Genomic DNA, 21,495 nt, shown 5'->3' on the forward strand with positions numbered 1-21,495 from the left:
ATACAGAAATGTCTGTGAGATTTTTACCTCCAATTAACCAGCAAAACCCTAGAAATGGAGATGTGGTTCAAGAGCCAGCCTTTTTTTTTTTTGGCCAGTCCTGGGCCTTGGATTCAGGGCCTGAGCACTGTCCCTGGCTTCCTTTTGCTCAAGGCTAGCACTCTGCCACTTGAGCCACAGCGCCACTTCTGGCTGTTTTCTGTATATGTGGCCTCATGTATAGGAGGCAAGCTCTCTTGCCACTAGGCCATATCCCCAGCCCTCAAAAGCCAGTCTTGAATGATAAAGCCAAGCAAGGTCTCCAGGCCCTGAGTCCAGGCCTCAGTACTGGCACCAAAAAAAGGGAGAAACAGAGGGAGAGGGAGAGAGAGAGAGAGAGAGAGAGAGAGAGAGAGAGAGAGAGAGAGATTGTTAAAATGTGAGAACAGAGATTAGCATTATGCATACACAAGCCATGGTGCTTAGTGCTTCCAGAAGTTGAAAGAGGCAAGAAACAATTTCCTTCTAGAACCTGAGGAACTAGGCCTCCACCTCAATTGCTTCCAGAACTATTAGAGAATAGTTCTGTTGATTCCCTGAGAAATTCCTTTATTAATATATGTATATATAATATATTATTTTTAAATTATATAACGTATAATGTTGTCTATATATGTATGTGTGCATACATATATACATATATATGTGTGTGTGTATATATATATATATATATATATATACACATTAACAGAGCACATCACACCAAACACTGCTGAGTCCTAAGGAAATAGCAATACAGAAAACAAAGACCCTGTTTTTATGAAGTTTATTTAGGGAAAGCAATTATACGCTGGTGAATAAACAAACTAGAAGATTTATGAGAATGAAAAATTCTACTAAAAATATACATGCCAAACATGGCCATGTGGTTAAATACAGTCAAGGGGCTCAGCTCCTGGCAAAACGATCAGCAAAGCCCGCTTTGTTTCTGTGACATGTTCGCATATCACCCTGAAATATCCAGAAGAAATTGAGAAGAATTAGGACTTTCAGGAAGTCAGGGTGGAGACAACAATGTATGTGATTTTGTAACTGTCACGATGCCCCTTTTAACATCTCCAAAATTAGTTTTCAAATTCTACTCCTTGAAGTCCTAATGTCACTGGACCGAGGAGAGGTTTAGTGAGGTTTCCCTTGAAGGAATTCTTCACTTAGGGGCCTTGACTTTGATCACAGAATAAAAATTTCTGGACAAGTCACGATGGTAAGAAAACTTGGCAGAGCTTGATTGAGTAAGTAAACAAGCAGAAAACCAGACATGAAAACAGACAAATACACAGAAGGGCAGGGGCACACTCTCAGAGGGAGAGACACCCCACTTCTTAGGCTGCTGGGGTTATTTATAGGTTAAGGCAGAGGGTCTGGCTTCAAGATTATGTAAAGATAGGTGCTTTGTCATGGCTCTAGCCACACCTAGTGTTCCTTTCTGAGTTTCTAGGTAACAATGCATCCTGCCATGAAACAGATCCTTATCCTTGAGTTAAGGAGGCACCCTGTTGTCTGCATTTTGGGGCAGGAAGTGGCTTAAGTTTGGGGAGCATTTTTTTTTCCAGGAAAGCATCCATCCTGTTAGACAAGTGTTAATTCTTAGGGTGAGGAATACATCCCACAGGAAGGTAGTTTAAACTGTCAGTACCTGTTGATTCTGATGAGCTCATCAGAGCAGATGTGTGCCCTCCATCTTTCTGCACACACTGGTTTCTCGTGCTTTGACTTAAGAAAGTGTTTGATTTGGGCAGCAGGAGCTCGCTGGTAATCTAGCTACTCAGGAAGTGGAGATTTGAGGAACACTATTTGGAGCTTATCCAGGCCAACAAATCTGAGAGTCTCTTATCCCCAATTAACCAGCAAAAACTCTGGAAGCAGCAGCATAGTCAAACGATAGAGTATCAATTTTGACCACAAAAGCTAAGCGACAGCACCTAGGCCCTAAGGTCAAGCCCTTGTATTTGCCAAAATGAAAGAAGATTTGGAACTTCAACTCTTTTTATTATTATATAATTACTCAACAGTTACTGACAGTTTAAACTACTGTGTATAAAATTCACCAATAAAAGTGATATTCTGTCCAAATTAATTGCCTTTTATTTGTTCCAAACTTGTTTGTAAATAATGTATTGTGATACGACAATAGCTTCCAGAAAATAAAGCTCAATTAGCATAAATGAGATAGAAATAACCACACTTTTATTAATCAGGTGCTTCAAGTGCATTCCCTATGCTTTAGTATTCAGCCAAAGTAACATGTCAAAAATTGATTCAAAACATTTAAATTGTCTCTAATTTGAACCACCAGTCGAAATATATTAATAGTGTTAACATTTCCATAATTTGGTGTCCATGCTACCCAAACAATATGTATGATAAACTGAACTGGATTCTCATTACTGAGAAGAAAACCTCTAGTAATTACCAGAGGAATGTCCAGCAAGTGATTAGTACCCATAGCACTCAGAAGTACAGTTAGAATTGGCAGTCCATGTGTCAGTGCCTGAATACATTGTCAAGGTAGAAATGTTTTCTAATTCAGACCAGAAGACTGGTTGGTTTTGTTTGCTTTACTCTTTAAGTCACTGGCCTATCCATCATGGACAGGAGACTAAATAGGTTTGCATCAAATGTTTATATCCCAAATAATAATGATCATAATAACATATAATTCTTAAGGTCAGCTCGACACCATTTTAAATGTACATAAATTCACCAGTTCATCTGTTCCCTAGACATGTAATGAGAAGCCAACATTGCCAAACTAAACTCATTTCCTTCACCATACTAAAGCAAAACTTGAAACAATAAATTTAACTGAATTAATTTGAGCAAATAATATTCATTCGTGGGACAGCACTACAGAAGCAGAAAAGAGGCAGAGAAATCCATCCAGTCAAGTGAGTAGTGTCATGTATGAAACAAACACTGGCCGGGCACTGGTAGCTCACACCTTAATCCTTGCTACTCAGGAGACTGAGATCTGAGGGATGGAGATTCAAAGCCAGCATGGGCAGGAGAGTCCATAAGGCTCTTTTTTTTTTTTTTTTTTTTGCCAGTCCTGGGCCTTGAACTCAGGGCCTGAACACTGTCCCTGGCTTCCTTTTGCTCAAGGCTAGCACTCTGCCACTAGAGCCACAGCGCCACTTCTGGCCATTTTCTGTATATGTGGTGCTGGGGAATCAAACCCAGTGCCTCATGTATACCAGGCAAGCTCTCTTGCCACTAGGCCATATCCCCAGCCCCTCCATAAGGCTCTTATCTCCAATTAACCACCAAAAAGCTGGAAGTGGCACTGTGGCTCAAGTGGTAGAGTGCTAGCCTTGAGTGAAAAAGCTCAGGGACAGCATCCAGACCCTGAGTTCCAGCCCCAGGATGGGTATTTACAAAAAAAGACAAAAAGGCAAACACAGAAGCAAAGTAGAGAAATCTCCAGACTGGTGACTACTAGGCATACCATATTTCAGTGTGATGTGATAAGGCAGTTGCCTTACCTGGGCCTGGTCTGATTAGCTGAGTGCCTAGGACTGGTTGAAGCTTAGTTATTCATGACTGATGAAATCAATTGTATCAATTTGTATTGGTTACGTGTGTGTAATGTGTGTGTGTGTGTGTTATATTTCTAGTTAGGTTTTATTGGTTATTGTAGTAGGCTGCAGTTTGTGAAGTAAGAACTGAAAGTATCAAGATAGCTCAGGTTTATGGCTTCCTTCTTACCTAATATCCACAAACCTGCAAATCATTTGAATTATGTTTGTATCAGTTCACTGTTTTAAAATTTACTTTCTTAAAGAAAAAGAAAGAATACTAGAGAGAGAAAGGAAAGAGAGAGAAAGAAAGAAAGAGAGGAAGAAAGAAAAGAAAATCAAAATATATACACAAAAGAGATCATTTTTAAATGGGTTATGTTAAAAATGTACACATGACAAAAACATACTCAGAGACCAATGCAACAGACTAGAAGACCCAGAAATGAACCCACCCACTATTACACACTAAACCTATTAAATACTACTCAACACATGTGGTTAGTTTCTTCTCCATGTGTCCATGCCCCAGTCTCAGAACAAAAGAAACAGAAAAATAAAACAACACTAAATGTCCAGCTTCATATAATAATTAAAACTCTGAATGTGGCTTAGACCAATTCTTTCTTCTATTTCTTCTCCCCCAGCTATAGCTTTGAGTTGAGAGTCAAGAATGGAAAAAAAATACACGTGGTTAGCTTCTCCTGCCTACATTCACAATGCTTCCTCAGCTGCAAAATGGGCTCCTGGCCCTTCAGTGAGGAAAGAAGGAAGAAAGAGACAAGGAAAGACTAACTCATCATGAGTGATGTCATACTTCTTGGCAAAGTGGTCAATTGCTTTATGTTGTTTTTCCTGAGACAGATAAATCAAGTCCAGCCTCACATAGAATTGCAGTTGGAAGGGGAGGGGTATTTATCTTCATTTTCATTTTTTAACTGTAATTATAAAGGTGATGTACAGAAAGGTTACAGTTGGGGGAGTGTATTTTAATAGTCAGATAATTGTGACTATTCTTATTTATTTATTTATTTTTGCCAGTCCTGGGCCTTGGACTCAGGGCCTGAGCACTGTCCCTAGCTTCTTTTTGCTCAAGGCTAGCACTCTGCCACTTGAGTCACAGCACCACTTCTGGCCATTTTCTGTATATGTGGTGCTGGGGAATCGAACCCAGGGCTTCAAGTATACGAGGCAAGCGCTCTTGCCACTAGGCCATATCCCCAGCCCCTCTTATTTAATATAATAACCAAACATAACAAACAATAGTTTCTTAAAAGATAATTGTGGGGTAAAATCTGAAATGTGATATTAATAAGCCTTTTATATTCAGTTCTTGAACTTTTAACAGGTCTTCTGAGTGTGTGTGATGTGACAGCATGCGTTAGTCATGTGAGAAATATTGGTTCACTGAGTTAATGCAGGTTTTCCAAATGCTGACACGCTTCATTATGCAATATTGTAAAAATCATATTGATATACTGCTGACATCAGCAGAAAAAGTCTTTAAGTATTGGGAAGCCTTCAATGTCATTGTAGCAGACACAAGTTTTCCAAAACACTCACTTTTTTTTTTGACTGCTCAAATTTTTTTACTGGCTAACATTGCTCCTTCTTTAAAACATGTCAAGTCAAAATCCCCAAGCCTAGAAAACCAGGGTTTTTCTGTCTACACATCTAAATAGTAATGGAGATGGACTAAAAACATGGCATAAATAGTAAAGAGCCTGTCCAGCAAGTATAGACCCTAAGTTCAAATTCTATTACCCTAAAGAAGAGGAGAATGGAGGAGGAGGAAGTATAGGATGGAGAGGAGAAAAAGGAGGAAGAGGAAGAAGAAGGAGAGAAAGGAAGAAGGGGAGGAAGAGGAAGAAGGAGATGAGAGGAGGAAAAGGAGGAAGGGAAGAAAGGGGAAGTGGAGTGAGAGGAGTGGGAAGAGGGACAAGAGAAAGAGGGGAGGAAAGTTCAGCCTTCTGAACAATTGCACAGACAGGTATTGGTCCACATTCAGGCGTGCAGAAGGATATGATGCTGACTTGACATTTTATCATATCTTAAAAGATATGTACTCAAGGACCAAGACTTGATAAAATTAATAACTTCACTGCTGTACTAAGGATGATGTTAGGTTAAACTGATCCATTGTACTATTAGTGTGCATTAATGAAGTGAATGCTGGACACAAGTGTAAAGTGCCACAGTAGCAGAAGTCATACCCACCAGTGATTTTTGCACCTTCAGTGCAAATGTCAATACAATGAAAAGGACAAATAGGGCTGGGAATATGGCCTAGTGGCAAGAGTGCTTGCCTCCTACACATGAAGCTCTGGGTTCGATTCCTCAGCACCACATATATGGAAAATGGCCAGAAGGGGCGCTGTGGCTCAGGTGGCAGAGTGCTAGCCTTGAGCGGGAAGAAGCCAGGGATGGTGCTCAGGCCCTGAGTCCAAGGCCCAGGACTGGCCAAAAAAAAAAAAAAAGGACAAATAACCACTTGATATAATTATGAAAACAATTTTGAGCCTCAAAATTCTCTTGGAGACTTACATGAGTCTACAGACCAGATTTAGAGATCCACTGTCCTAGAGCTCTATTTCCTCCTGCATACTTCAAGTTAGATGACTTCTAGATGAGTCTACTATAAGGAGAAAGTTATTAAAGCAAAATGAATATGTGTCCCTTCTACCTATACTATATACTAGCAAGAGCTTCGTAGCTTAGCATTAACTCTTTGTCTCTAACTATTGAGTACCTGCACTACTCAATAGTTTTAAATGATTATTAGATTCAGTCAGTGGATGGTGGATGTAGACTGACCACAGTTCTGGTCCCTGTTATAATCTCGCTATATCTTTGGTGAGTTGAAAATGAGCAAGCAAGCTCTGTGTCTCTCACCATCATTCAGCTAACCAAACCTTATGCAAAAATAGCAGTAGAAATCCAAAACAGTCTGTTATACAAAAGGCCTATTGAGGCTAAGGATCAAAACTGACACAGTGTCACTCCCAGTGGTTTCTATTCAGTAATGCAAGTCCTAAGGCCAGCGTACACTCAGAATGGTGAAATTGATCCCATTTATTTAAAGGAGAAGCAGCAGAGCCACCTGGCCAAAGAACACAAGCACAAGGCAAGTAATAGTTTCAGCTAGTCTGCAAGGACTTTACCCTATGTGGCCAAAATTAACTACCAAGAAGGGTGACAGAATCAGCTCATGAGTAGGAAGGATAGATTTTGTAAGAAAAAAAAATAGCCATCTGTGGAGATCCAAATTATATCCCAACTCTAATTAGAATCACTAAAAATTTGGGGAGAATCTTGGTAATTGGAAACTAAATTATACGCAGAAATGCAAATAGTTATTCTATATAAAAGTAGGCAAAACAATGCTAACGAATATGAAACACTTGTCTGCAAAAATACCAAGAACAAGGGAACACATGTAGAAATGAGAAACACACCTGTGCATATATGGAAATATGATTTGAAATGAATATGTATTATATATCTGTGGAAACTTAGGACTATATTAACATACTTGGTGCTGCTGTCACAGAATACCAGAGAATGGGTAATTTGCGATGAACAGAAGCTTATCAGCTCAAAGTTGTACAGACAAGAGGTGCAAGACCAGGGAATAGCTAAAAAGGGCCTTCTCGCTGCATCATACCATAGAAGCAATTATCACATCAGTGGAAGGCAGAAAGAAAGAGCAAGAGGAGACTGAGCTTGCTCTTTTACAGTGACACCAAACCACCCATTATGGCAGAGCTCACATGGTCTATCCTATCTCTTAGAGGTCCTATTTTAATACAAGTACATTGGGCAATTAACCTCAATATGAGTTTGTTTAGATTTTGTGCCAGTACAGGTGCTTGAACTCAGAGTATTGGCATTATCTCTGAGGTTTTTGTGCTCAAGGCTGATGCCCTACCACTTAAGCCACAGCTCTTCTGCCAGATTTTAGGTGGTTCATTCAAAATAAGAGTCTCACAGACTTTCCTGCCCAGGCTAGCTTCAGATTGCAATCCTCAGATCTGAGTCTCCTGAGTAGCTAGGATTATAGGACTGAGTCACTGTTGCTCAGCTTCAACATGAGTTTATGAGGGACAAAACACTCAAATCTTAGCCAGGACTAAAGAGTTCCATGTAAAATACCAATCGAGAACACCTTTAGAAAATAAAAATCTTGTATATAAGACTCAAAGTTATCATAAGGAGAGCTTCCCTATGACCAAATGAACACAAACAAGGCCACACTAAAGCTACCAGCACAATTACATTTGTTGCAGCATTATTTACCATAGCTAAGGTATGGAATCAACCCTGGTACCCCTCAGTGGATTAATGGATCAAAAAATGTGGTATATATACACAATGGAATTCTATGCTTCCATCAGAAAGAGTGACATTGCTTCATTGGTAAGGACATAGAGTTGGAAAAAATTGTATTAAGTAAAGTAAGCCAGACCCAAAGAAACATAGGCTACCTGGTTTCCCTCATCTGTAATAACTAGCATATGTCTATAAATCTACCAGTTAATCCAATGGATATGAGAAGATAAATTACTACACTTAGACATGATTAATTAAACAGCATTCTAAGCATTTGCACAGTGAGAACAAAGGAGGATATTCCTAGGAGAGGATCATAAGGACTCAATAACTTTGTTCATATGACCATATAAAATGATACTTATTGAAATGAACTCCAAGAAATAGAAACAAAAGATTTTTTATTATACTGTTTGCAACTATTTCTTTTTTCTTTCTTTTTCCCCCTTTGACATATTTCCCTTCTGTTGCTGATTTTGATTTCTGCACCCTTTGTTTTGCATATGAGTATCTGATTTGGGGAAGGGAAAGGGAATCACAGAAATGGTGCTGAACAGTGATACTCACTAGACACTGTGTTGGGAATGAACTTTACAACTTAGGAGGGAAGGGACTGGGAGGGGAAAATGAGGGAGAGGATAACATTGTTCAAAAACAAATGTACTCATTACCTGACTTAAGTTTCTGTAACCCTTTGCTGTATATCACCTTTACAATGAAATTTAAAATTAAAAAGTGTCGGGCTGGGGATATGGCCTAGTGGCAAGAGTGCCTGCCTCGGATACACGAGGCCCTAGGTTCGATTCCCCAGCACCACATATACAGAAAACGGCCAGAAGCGGCGCTGTGGCTCAAGTGGCAGAGTGCTAGCCTTGAGCGGGAGGAGGCCAGGGACAGTGCTCGGGCCCTGAGTCCAAGGCCCAGGACTGGCAAAAAAAAAAAAAAAAAAAAGTGTGTGTGTGTGTGTATATATATATGTTTTTGCGGAAGGGGTCTGGTGTCTCTCTACTGATAAAAAAGGCAAAGCCAATCTCTGGACAATATTGTCTACGGGCCAACAGGAAATCTTTGCCCAACGTGCCCCCAATCCCATGTATACCCTCTTTTCCACAGAATTTGAAGCTGAATGGTCACAGCCAGAGGACCCATGAGTACAGCCTAAATCTTAGGAGCTCTGCTTAATCCTGCATCTGCCCATCATCTCACTAAGGAAAGTGCTGATACTTCATAGACATCTGCAAGAGCAGAAGAGGGCACGTCTAAGAAAGGAAATCTAAACCCAGGTTCTGCGTTCCCGCACAAAGTATTGTAAGTTTGGCAGAGAAAAGAAACAGGAAGGAAGCTTATAACCCCCTCGAGACAAGGACAGTGTCAATCCTGGTTCTGCCTGTGCAGCCCCTGGAAGGCCAGCTGTGGAGTAAGGTCTGAGAGGAATAAAGAGGTTTTGAGAAGAATCTGTTGAAAAGTATGTGAAATCACATCCTGGGTTTAACTTTTATGGTAATACTAGTATTGTGGAACATTTTAATAAAGGAAAACACTGATAAACACGTGCATTATACTATGCCTGTGTTAAATGAGGATTGATAAAAATCTGGAGCAGTGATCTATGATAAAAAGAGAAAATAGGGTTTTGTAAACGATTTTTTTAATCTAGAAAATAAAATGGCCACAGGATGGCAGCAAAAGGTAAGAGATAAGGTAAGCCGTGGGTTCTGTTAACCCTTAAAAGGATAGAGAAAACTTGTATCTGAACATTACGTGTACATCATTCTGGAAACTAGGTGCAGAAATAAATGGGGGGAAAAAAACAACATAAGGACTAGAGTTCTTATATTAAAATTTATTTCCCTGAGGAAGATGAAGCCCAACCAATGATTGTGACTTGTTATGACACCATCCGGCAACTCTATGTTGAGGTTTAATCCAGCAATCCTATACCAAATCTAAAGGAGAACTTTTTAAAGCATAACACGCACACACACACACACACACACACACACACACACACACACACCACACACACCACATACACACACACACACACACACACACACACACACACACACACACCTTCCCCAGGCTTCTTGTTGTTGTTTTTAATCCTTCTAGATCTGTGACATGAGCTCTTTCCACCCAAGGTTTCCTATCCCTCAAAACTTATCATTTCTCCTAGACATCATTCACTTCTCTCTGATTTATGCCTGGGGATGATAGGGGGTGAATATTTGGTTCTTCTGGTTCAAATTTGCTGGGGAAATTTCCCCTCAACTGCCAGGCCTCAGACTGAAGACAGGAGTGAGGTTTTCTCTGAGCTTCTAGAATTTCCCTTCCATATTAAGACCTGAGGCTCTACTCACATATAATTTGATTGCTCATCTATTCATGTCTTAGACCTCATTCACCTATAACTTCAGCAAAGTCATACTAGAGTGCACTTGTTTGCTCATTTGCTAGTTTGTGTCCGAGTCTGGCTCTTTAGCCCAGGCTAATGCAGAATTCCTCATCATTTTACTTCACCCTTCCCAATACAGGCTGGGATCCCAGGCGTACACTACCACACCCAATGCTACAGGGCTCTCTGCATCCTCTAACATGGTGAGCAGCCCACAGCAGCTGCCCCTACTAAAGAAATATGTCCAATAAGTGTATAGAACCAAACAGAGACCACTTCTAAGATCACAGTTAAAAAATTGTTTCAACAATGCAAATAAGATACAGGGCGTAGCCAAGGAGAGTGGCTCTAAAAGCTGTTTGGGATGCAAAATTGACTGGATATCCATTGTATTTTATATGATGAGCCAAGTGCATCCTACCTGAAAGCTAATTCCTTGGCACAGATCTCATCCTAGAGGACAAGGCTCCATTTACCTAATGCAGTGTTGGGGGGGGGGGGTATTTGAGCTACCAAAGAAAGACTAATGCTGTTCTTTTACTCTCCTGCTATGTGTCTAGGAAAAACAGGAACAAAGCAAAAAAACTAATTCTCCTAGCCCAAAAATAATAGTCAATCAGAGTTTGGAATAGGTTGGGAGAGAATGTTGGGTGTAATCCTCCTTTGTATTTAAAGACTAGTTTCTTTCTCAAAATGGATATTAATGATGCCTCCTAATTAAATGTCTGTCCTTGAGAGATTTCCATATATCAAATTTAATTAGTCATAATTAGAGGATCCAATATATAAGTTGCTCCACTAATGCATATTTTTTAAAAAACAACTCTTAGGCCCACCCTTTAACTTAAGCATAGAGCAACAGGTCTATTTTCTACCTTTGTTACTCATAGTATTGCCTACCATTATTTATTTAATACTTTTATTTCCGCTTAGTGCTTTATGGGTGTAAATCTGGTCTCTGCCAGATTTTGGTCCAATAAAATAGCAAGTGACAAGTATCTTGTTCTATACTCTATCTGGAATTTTACACTGTAGAGACATAATGTCCATGCTGGCTCACAGCAAAACTTCACTTGATCATTCTGTGGCCTTTCACCAACTCCAGTCTTCAGTGTGGTATTGTTCTACAATTACTGTTCATCCTTACCAACGATACTTCTTGCAACATTTATCAGTTTGGATCACTGAGAATCAGATTTTAGAACAAGACTACAGATTCAAACGTATTGAAGGTGATGCCTGTGAATAGCAAGAGGCAGGAGAAAGTAGGGAGAGCCTTCAGATAGATGATGCAAGAGGTCTGATTCCCGTACGAATTCTCAAGAGAAGGTCTTGGAAGAGCCAGAGAGAAAAGCACAGATCTCAGAAAGTCTATTCGCCAGTGGGGAGCCCCCCCCTAGCTAGAAGACAAGCTAGTTCTGGTACCGTCAGTGATGGGCAGGGAGTACCTAGGAGAAGTATAGCCTCACTTCTTTTTAAATAACAGAGCCAAAAGATGTCATCCTGTCCATCAGTTAACTGTGTTCTCTTAAAAAGACATCTCACTAGCTCACCTCAAGGCCACCATGAGCTCAATATAAATGAATGTAAATCAGAGTGTTTGTGCTTGCAAGGATGTTCACCCCCAAACTCTTAAACAAATACCTGCATCTCAAACTTTAGTGTAATGAAAACATAAGGTATTTCAGAACTCCATTGAATATATCAGAGACTGGGACAAAGAGGAGATTAAAGACTCAAAGACCTTCAGGGCAGAAAGGTGTCTCTCCCATGCATTCCTTCCTAGGCCATAAGTACCTTCCTTCTACACCCTGTTCCCCCATCATAGTTTGTCTCCAAAGCCTATTACAGAATAGGGTCAGGTAAGGCCCTTAAACAGTGCCTCTTCTATAAAGAAATGTTTGGGAATAGATTCTTCGGCTTTTTCCCACACTGATTAAACCGTGCAATAATTTCCATGCCTCAACTTGATTTTGCTATATTGTTCCTGGCTGACTACAATGAGTTCTCCATTGAAATAATTAATTATCAGCAATCTAGGAGGACTCAGAAATGCAGTTCAAGTCAGCCTCAAGTAAGACTGGGATCTCTTTGGCACATTTACAAATATACGCATTTATATACTTTTTCTACAAATGTGAGTACTAAATGTTTTTGACTGAATGTTTAGGGGAACCGGTATTGGGAATGCATATTCTGTTTACTTTCTTTGGTGTGTTTGTTTTATGTTAATATCCTAAGAAGAAAATTGAGGGAATAAAATACAATGACAGCACTGGCAACTCACGCCTGTAATCCTAAATAATCAGGTGGCTTAGATCTGAGGATTGCAGTTCAAAGTCAGATGAGGCAGAAAAGTCTGTGACAGTCTTATCTTCAATTAACCAGCAAGATGCCAGAAGAAGAATTATAGCTCAAATGACAGAGCACCAGTCTTGAGTGAAAAAGCCAAGTGAGAATTCAAGGCTTGGATTCAAGCCCTAGTATTGGCACCATGATAATAACAATAAGAATATAAGAATAATAAACAGAAAAGAAGAGAAATGGAAAATGTCTCTGTTTTAAACTGATATTCAAGAGATGAGCCAAAATCAGGCTGAATCTAGAGCAGACATTCTGTCATCAGCTCCATAGTTGTCACTATTACTAAACTGTTTTGCTATAATCTACAGGAAGGTAAATAAATGAGCAAGCAAGGCAATAACCATGAAGTCACAGTAGGTGAATGGAGTCGTTAACAAGCTAGAGAAAATCTGCATCTATTAAATAGGACAGCAGCTCTTCATCTTGTCTTGGGAGAGTTTAATTTTTCCCACTCCCCTTGTTATTTAAAAGTAATACTGTAGGTTTTTATGTGAAGTCTCTATTACAACTGAACTATATAACATATATCCATATATATGTATGTATGTATGTATACTTTTCAAGTCTCCCTCTCAAAAAATACACAACTACAAGCCAGGCACTGTTGATCATGCCTATAATTCTGTTACTCAGGAGGCTGAGTTCTGAAAATGGAAGTTGGAAGCCAGCCTGGGCAGGAAAGTCTGTGAGACTCTTATCTCCAATTAAGCACACAAAAAGCTTGAAATGGACCTATGGCTAAAGTGGTAGAGTATAAATCTTCAGCAAAAGCTCAGGGATAGTACCCAGGACCTGGGTTCAAGCCCCAGGACTGGTGCGCGCACACACACACACACACACACACACACACACACACACACACCCCACAACTACAAACCAGTCTTATTTCACAGGCCACTAAATCTCAGCCTCTCTTCTAGTGTGGAGCCTTTCCACAGATACTTCTCTCGTTAATGCTTTGTAAACCTTTAAATGGGTAAACTTTGACAACTTGGATCTTTCTTGCCATCTAAAGGGAGGGGAGAGTGTTGGATTTTGTATCTTCTCAGTGGTCCCTAAATCTCAAATGCACACTTATGCTCATTCTAACTAGGTCTAAGACTAATTTGAGTAGAAAACAGTCCAAATGAGCACTTTGATTTTCTATAAGGTTCATATCGGCCTTTTGTAATACTTTTAATTCAACACACTTTTTTAAAAGCACACAGTCCTGATTTTTGGTAAACATTCTAATTCTATTCTCCATTAAAAACCCCTGGCTTAAGGGAGATTTTCCCCCAATGCGTACATTTAAGTGACAAGACTCCCTGGTTGGCCCTAGACCTCACATTTGGCTGGTCATGGACTATATCCACTGTCTGTCACCACCCCTAATTTAAAAGGAACCAAGATAAAAGAGAAAGTAATTATCTGCTCAAGGCCTGATTCGATAGCTTAAATGCTCAAATGGCTCCCCCAAATTCCACAGGGAAACATAGGCTCTGAAGTGCTAGAGCATCTCATCTTTTCTGTTAAAAAGTTAAAATAGGGCATCTCATCACCATGGTTACAGCGTTCTGTTGGTCCCTCACCAACCAAAAAGATCAGTTAAGGGACCCACAGGGGATGTGAACTGCAGCTCCACTGACAAGCCAATAGCCACAAAGAAGCCCACTGCAGCCTGTGGGCCCTTGGACTAGACATGGCCTTTCAAAATAGGTCTGTACAAAGAATAAACACTCTAACTGTGCTCTCTCCTACTCGTGGTAGTAAAACTGTGAATTTAGACTTATTATTAAAATAACTCAAAGACAGAAATATTCTTTACAGATATGTACAAAAGTACAATTTGTTTTAATAATCATAAAGACATATTTAAGAATACAAGAATTAAATCGAACCTCAGCAAAACAAAATTGATGGTATTAAGACTATATAGATTAAGCCAGCCCCAGAGGCTGAGATCTGAGGAATGAGGTTCGAAGCCTGCCTCAGAAGGAAGATCTGAGATTCTTATCCCAAATTAACCACCAAAAAGCTGAAAGTGGAGTTATGACTCAAATGGTAGAGCTCCAGCCTTGAGCAAAAAAGCTAAGGGACAGCAGTGAGGTCCGGAATGCAATCCCTAGTATCCACAAAATAAATAAATGAATAAATAAGTAAAATAAAACACAGATTAGCTAGGTTCATACATGTCTTACTAGCAGCTGAAGAGGTTGCGATCAGGAGGATTATGGTTTGAGGCCAGCCTGGGTGAAAAGTTCACAAGAATCAATTTCAACCACTAAAACGTTGATATGCCTGTCATTCCAGCTATGTGAGAAATGCAAATAAAAGGATTTGGGTCCAGAACAACCAGAGCAAATAGTGAGACTATATTTAGAAAATAATAAAGTCCAAAAGAACAGGGATGTGGTTCCAGTGACAGAGTGGCTACCCATGAAGTATGAGACACTGAGTTCAAACCCCACTACTGCCCAAGACAATAAAAGATGAATGTACTCATTCAGCTAGCCTGTACCGATTACATTGTATGTGCCGGATGCTGTAGATGCTACAAACAAGGAAGAGGCACAAGGTACTGGTGATTCCTGCCTGTAATCCTAGATACCTGAGACTGAGGATTGAAGTTCAAGACCAGCCTAGGCAGGAAGGTCTATGACATGCTTATCTCCAATCAACTATCAAGATGTTGGAAGTGGAGCTGTGGCTCAAGTAATAGAGCACCAGCCTTGAGCAAAAATGCTGAGGCAGCTCCCAAGCCCTGAGTTCAAACCCCAGTATGGGTGTGTATACACACACACACACACACACACACACACACACACACACAGGGCAGCATGGCCACCTTCTCTTTTATTATTAATTTATTTATTGTCAAAGTGTTGCACAGAGGGGTTACAGTTTCAAATGTAAGGCAGTGATCACTGTACATTTCTTATCAAACTTGTTACCTCCTCCCTCATTTTTCCTCTCCTTCTCCCCTCCCCAACTCCCCCCTCCCAGGTGTTGTACCTTCTAATCACTCATAAACTAATCAGAAATTTGTAAATAAAAACATTGTTATCAGGCATAATAGAGGCTATGTAAATGCTGTGTGTAAACCCCAAAGCAAAGAATTGCTTGGAAAGATCTGAAGAGGCTTCAAGAAAGAAGGCATGAATCGCCCTCACCAGCCACTGCCTCTGCATCAATGGCTCTAGGAGGATGCCCACAGTTCCAGCTCCAGTTCAAGCTCCAGTTCAGCATACAGCTACGCCTACAGCTCCAGCTAGGCCTACAGCTGTGCCTGCATCTGCAGCTATGCCTAGGCCTACAGATATGTCTACGTCTGTGCCTTCCCCAATGTATATGTTTATTTCTATGTCTTTGCCAATGTTTACATTTATTCTTAGGTCCACATACACGCCCCCGGATCCTAGGATGCCTCCGCCCATGTCTGCATCTACAGGAACAGGGGAGCCCAGGGCCACGCCTGCACCTGGCTCCAGGGCCGCAACATGCCCCTCTATGTGGTATCCACAGTCCATGAATACGGCGGACTCTGCGCCCACGTCATCTACGTCATCTATGTCAACATCTTCTGCGTCTGCTACGCGGACATCCATGATGTCTCTGCCAAGGATCTCTATGCCCGAGTACCTCCTCTATGCCTTGGTCATGTGCCTCCGTTCTTAGCTGTCCTCTTGGTCGTCTAAGCCTGCAACTTGGCCCACGCCATCCTGTACGTGACTTCCTTCTGAGTCTACGGTGCTGACGCAGAAGACGTCTCGATCCTCCACATCGACACTCATCTACCCCACCTACGTCGACGTCCATCACCTTCACGCGCAGGCGCCCTACTTAGGCACCTTTGGCGTCTACTGTCCCCACATCCACACCTATGCTTACACCGGGGCCTACGTCGTTTCCTCCAGCCACCAATAGGGTCTGGCTCTGCGCCCATTTCCTCTACGTCATCTACGTCTACGTCTGCACCAAAACTTCACCCACGTTGTCATGGACATCATCTAGGTCTACGCCATTTCTATAGTCCACGCTATGGCCGTCCACCCCATCTGTGTGTTTACGGCATCTGCATCCGCGCTGAGCTTCTGTGCCCGCGGTGTCCCCAGGTTCCTGCCTGGCTGAGACGCACCCGTAGGCTGTGCCCGTCAGAGGAGAAGATGTGGACGAGGGGCACCCGCCCACTTTCGCCTCTCCCACCTCCGGGCCCCCGCTCCTGTGCGTTCTCCGAGGCCACGAGTTCGGAACCAGCATGAGCAGGAGGAGAGGACTGGGGTGGTCAAGGGAGCCCCTGTGGCTCCCCATCACCTTCCAGGAAATACCAGGCTTCCTGGCTCGGGCTCGAGGCCCTCACCCCAGCTTCGGTAGTCGAACTTGGGGGTCTTCCAGGATCGGTGGGGCAGGCCTGGGTGGGGGGGGGACACCAACCTCTCCCCCTGTGTTCTGTAACCTGGCCGTGGGTGGGTGGGTTTCCTGCTTAACGACACCGGCCTGCTTCACACAGCCTCCAACATAGCAATGGAGCTGCTGATCATGTACACAACCCAAAAACAAAAACAAAACAAAACAAACTATATAGTTAAAAAAAAGAAAGAAAGAAGGCATTTGAGCTGGCTCCTGAAGGATGAGTAGACAGAAGGAAGCGCTGTGCATAGCCCCTTGTAGGCAGTGACCATGCAAAGGTCCTGTGCTCCTGGAGTCCGGACTGCAGGGACAGAGGGGCAGAGGGGCAGAAGCTAGTAGGGGTGCTATTTGGACCCAGATAAGGCAACACTTTTCATGCTGGACTAATATTGGAGACAAGAAGGATTTCTACATTGTCCAAAAAGAAACATACTCGTTGTAAGGTCTTCTCCCTGAGGGCTCCATGCAGATGCCCCCAGCTCATTAAGTCTCAACCCAGTTACCTGGGTAACCTGCAGACCTGGAGGCAGTTACCTCCCCTTTCCCTGAGGTCACATCCTAATCCACCTGGCCACACCCCTTGCCCCTGCCCTAGATATAAGGCAGGGCTGGGTGGGGGTCGCTCTCTCTCTCTCTCCCTTCTCTCCCGCCATGGATCACCTCGGCCACAGGCCAGCAGTTCGGTAATAAACTTTCTCTCCTACCTGAATACCGGGTGGCGTTCTCCTTTACCAGCTACCTACTTTAAGAAACCTAACACTCATTACACATAACTGTAACCTCTCGGTGGATCTCTTTTATAATAACAAAAAAAAAAATTGAAAAAAAAATTTATAAAGAAAGATTTCTATCATTGGGAGTCTATACAGAAATCAAGATGTCTGGATCCCAGACAAAGAACTCAAAGAGGAAGAGAACCATCTGAAAACGTGACCACACACCTCTTTTATGAAGCAGTCATTCATTTTATAACTTCTGGAAAATCAGTGATCAGCTTTCTTGTTTCTAGTTGTTTTGTTGATAGCAAAGGCATTCGGGTGAAAATTTTGAGGAATCTCTCATGCGAAAATAGGTTTAATGAAACACTTTTTCAAAAGTCTGGAACTCTAGTTGGTTGTTGTTGTTTTTATCATCGGCATACATTAAAATGTACCTAGTAAGGGGTTTTATCATTCAGAGACTGTTCTCTTTCTTTGACTCTCATATATTTTGCCTTTCAGAAAAGCTTGAAACGATGGCCCTGCACCCTACACGTAGCTCAAAGAGATTGGAGATTCTTTTAAAGACTGTCAAAACAACACAGAAAAGAAACATCTGCAGCACTCCCCGGGAGATAAATTAGTTTGGGTAACCATAATGTATTCTTTGGAAAAGAAATATGAAAGGAGAAATGATGTTACTGAACAAGAGGGGAAATAAAGAAAAACAGCAGAGGAATGGCTGAAGCCAAGCTGTTCTCTGGGTAACCACGAAGCTTTCACCCCCTCACACACACACACACACACCCCAGCCAAGAGGAGTCAGAAACCTAGGCGGGATTTAATCACAGCCACTGTCCCAGGAGTCATCAATGGACCCAACTTCAGCAGCCTTTGTCAGCTGGCGGAGCCCAGAGGCAAACAGAGTCCTCAAGAATTATATAGCAAGAGGACTTTTCCTCAGAGCACTGAAAGGATTTCTTGCTGATTCAATAGAAGGTTACTGGAATTTGATTTGGGGAGAAAAAAAAGTAAAGATAAGCTTACCTACATCTTCAGGCAACTTGACAAACATCCTAGTACATTATTTATTCTGGCAAAATAATAGCCGTGTTTTGCATTTTATAGAGGAACTAGCAATACATAGAAGATATGCAATTACCAGCCTCCCTCTACACACACACACACACACACACACACACACACACACACACACACACCTCCAACCTCCAATCTGGACTTCAGTCCTCCTATTTATGCTTCCGACAGCTCAAGGATCACAGATGCATATCCATCCATAATTTCTTTACAGTTGTGCTCTCTCTTTTTTTTTGTTGTTTGCTTGCTTATGTAGATGGAGTTTTTGCTGTGGGCCTCAGATTGGCCTTGAACTGGTGACCTTTCAGCTACCCAACTAGGTGGAGTGCTTGGATTACAGGCCTGGACAGGCTGAAAAGAACAACCAGTGAATTACATAGTGTGGAGATCAGGCCCTGCCCTGCTCCAAAATGACTCCATATTGCAAAGAACAGTAGTGGCTTTCAGGCTGTGCTTTTGTCCTGAGTAACTGTATTGCACAAAGCAGCCATCTGCTTCATTTTTGAGTACAAGTGCTGAGGCAGGATGACTGTGCATCTTAATTGTACAACCACTGTCTGTCCAGAACAAACCTTAGCACAGGCTGATACATGTATGCAAAGCAAATCCATGCATGTAACAAATTAAATCAAGAACATAATGGACATGGGCCTATCCAATCCATACCAGCCAGGCGCCAGTAGCTCACAGCTGTAAACCTAGCTACTCAGGAGGCTTGAACTGTAATCTAAGGATTACAGTTCAAAGCCAGACCAGGTGGGAAAAGTCTGTGAGACTCTTATCTCCAATTAAGCACCCACAAAGACAGAAGTGGAACCAGGGCTCAAGTGGTAGAGCACTAATCTTAAGCAAAAAACAAGTGTGGTCTGAGTTCATAGTAGTAATTAAGATAGGAACACAAGGAACTGATTGACAATTGGATCACAGATATCCAGCAAAAGCAGTAGTACTTGGCAAATTAATGCCAGAAAATTTGATATAGCTTCTTGTTACATGATAAATTGTGGATGTGTGAGAAGATAGAGTGTCAGTCTGTGTTTCTAACAGAGCTTGTTCAGGTGTATAGTCATTGGAAAAGGAAGGTTAAGAACGTAGTGACAGGGGCTGGGGATATGGCCTAGTGGCGAGAGAGCGTGCCTCGTATACATGAGGCCCTGGGTTCGATTCCCCAGCACCACATATACAGAAAACGGCCAGAAGTGGCGCTGTGGCTCAAGTGGCAGAGTGCTAGCCTTGAGCAAAAAGGAAGCCAGGGACAGTGCTCAGGCCCTGAGTCCAAGGCCCAGGACTGGCCAAAAATAAAGAAAGAAAGAAAGAACGTAGTGACAGTGTGAGTGATAGATCTTGATCGTTTGTACTAGACATGTCAAAATGAAAAGGAGAGCCAGGAATCAGTGGCTCACCTGTAATTATAGCAACTCCAAAGGCTGAAATCTGAGGTTCAAGGTTTAAAACCAGCCCAGGCAGGAAAGTCCTATTTTTTTTTTTTTTGTTTAATACCAACCAAAGCTTGGTCAAATAAGGTTTCCTCGGTAGCTCACTTCCACACAATTTACTATGGTTAAAATATGGAACCAACCCAGATGACCCTCAGTAGATGAATGGATCAAGAAAATGTGGTACATATATACTTTGGAATTCTATGCTTCTATCAGAAAGAATGACACATGAACTCCTTTTGCAATAGCCCCCAAAAACATAAAATACCTAGGAATAACCTTAACCAAAGAAGTGAAAGACCTCTTCGAAGAGAACTTTAAAAGCTTGAAAAATGAAATTAAGTCAGAACTAAGAAAATGGAAAAACCTCCCATGCTCCTGGATTGGGAGGATTAATATAATCAAAATGGCAATATTGCCAAAGGCTATCTACAAATTCAATGCAATACCCATTAATATCCCAACACCATTCTTTAATGAAATAGAGGAAGCAATCCAGAAATTCATATGGAACAATAAAAGACCTAGAATAGCAAAAACACTCCTAAGCAGAAAGAACAGTGCTGGAGGAATTACAATACCCAACTTCAAGCTGTATTATAAAGCTATAGTGATAAAAACAGCTTGGTATTGGCACAGGAACAGGCCTGAAGACCAATGGAACAGAATTGAAGACCCAGAATTAAACCCACAGAACTATGCCTACTTAATCTTTGATAAAGGAGCTAAAACAATAGTATGGAAGAAAGATAGCCTCTTTAACAAGTGGTGCTGGCAAAACTGGCTCAACACATGCAACAAACTAAAACTAGATCCTTATATATCACCCTGCACCAAAATCAATTCCAAATGGATTAAAGACCTTGAAATCAAAACAGGCACCCTGAAGACACTAAAGGAAGGAGTAGGAGAAACACTTGGGCTCCTTGGCACAGGACAGAACTTCCTTAACAAAGACCCTGAAAGGCTACAAATCAAAGAAAGGTTGGACAAATGGGACTGCATCAAACTCCAGAGCTTCTGCACGGCAAAGGACATAGCTCTCAAGATAAACAGAAAGCCCACAGACTGGGAGAAGATCTTTACCGGACATTCAACAGACAAAGGCCTCATCTCTAAAATATATGCAGAACTAAAAAAATTACCTTCTTCCAAAACAAAACTGCAAAGAACCAATAGCCCCCTCATCAAGTGGGCTAAAGACTTACAAAGAAACTTCTCTGATGAGG

This window comes from Perognathus longimembris, chromosome 24 (genome assembly GCF_023159225.1).
Source record: "Perognathus longimembris pacificus isolate PPM17 chromosome 24, ASM2315922v1, whole genome shotgun sequence".
In the NCBI taxonomy this organism is placed as follows: domain Eukaryota; kingdom Metazoa; phylum Chordata; class Mammalia; order Rodentia; family Heteromyidae; genus Perognathus; species Perognathus longimembris.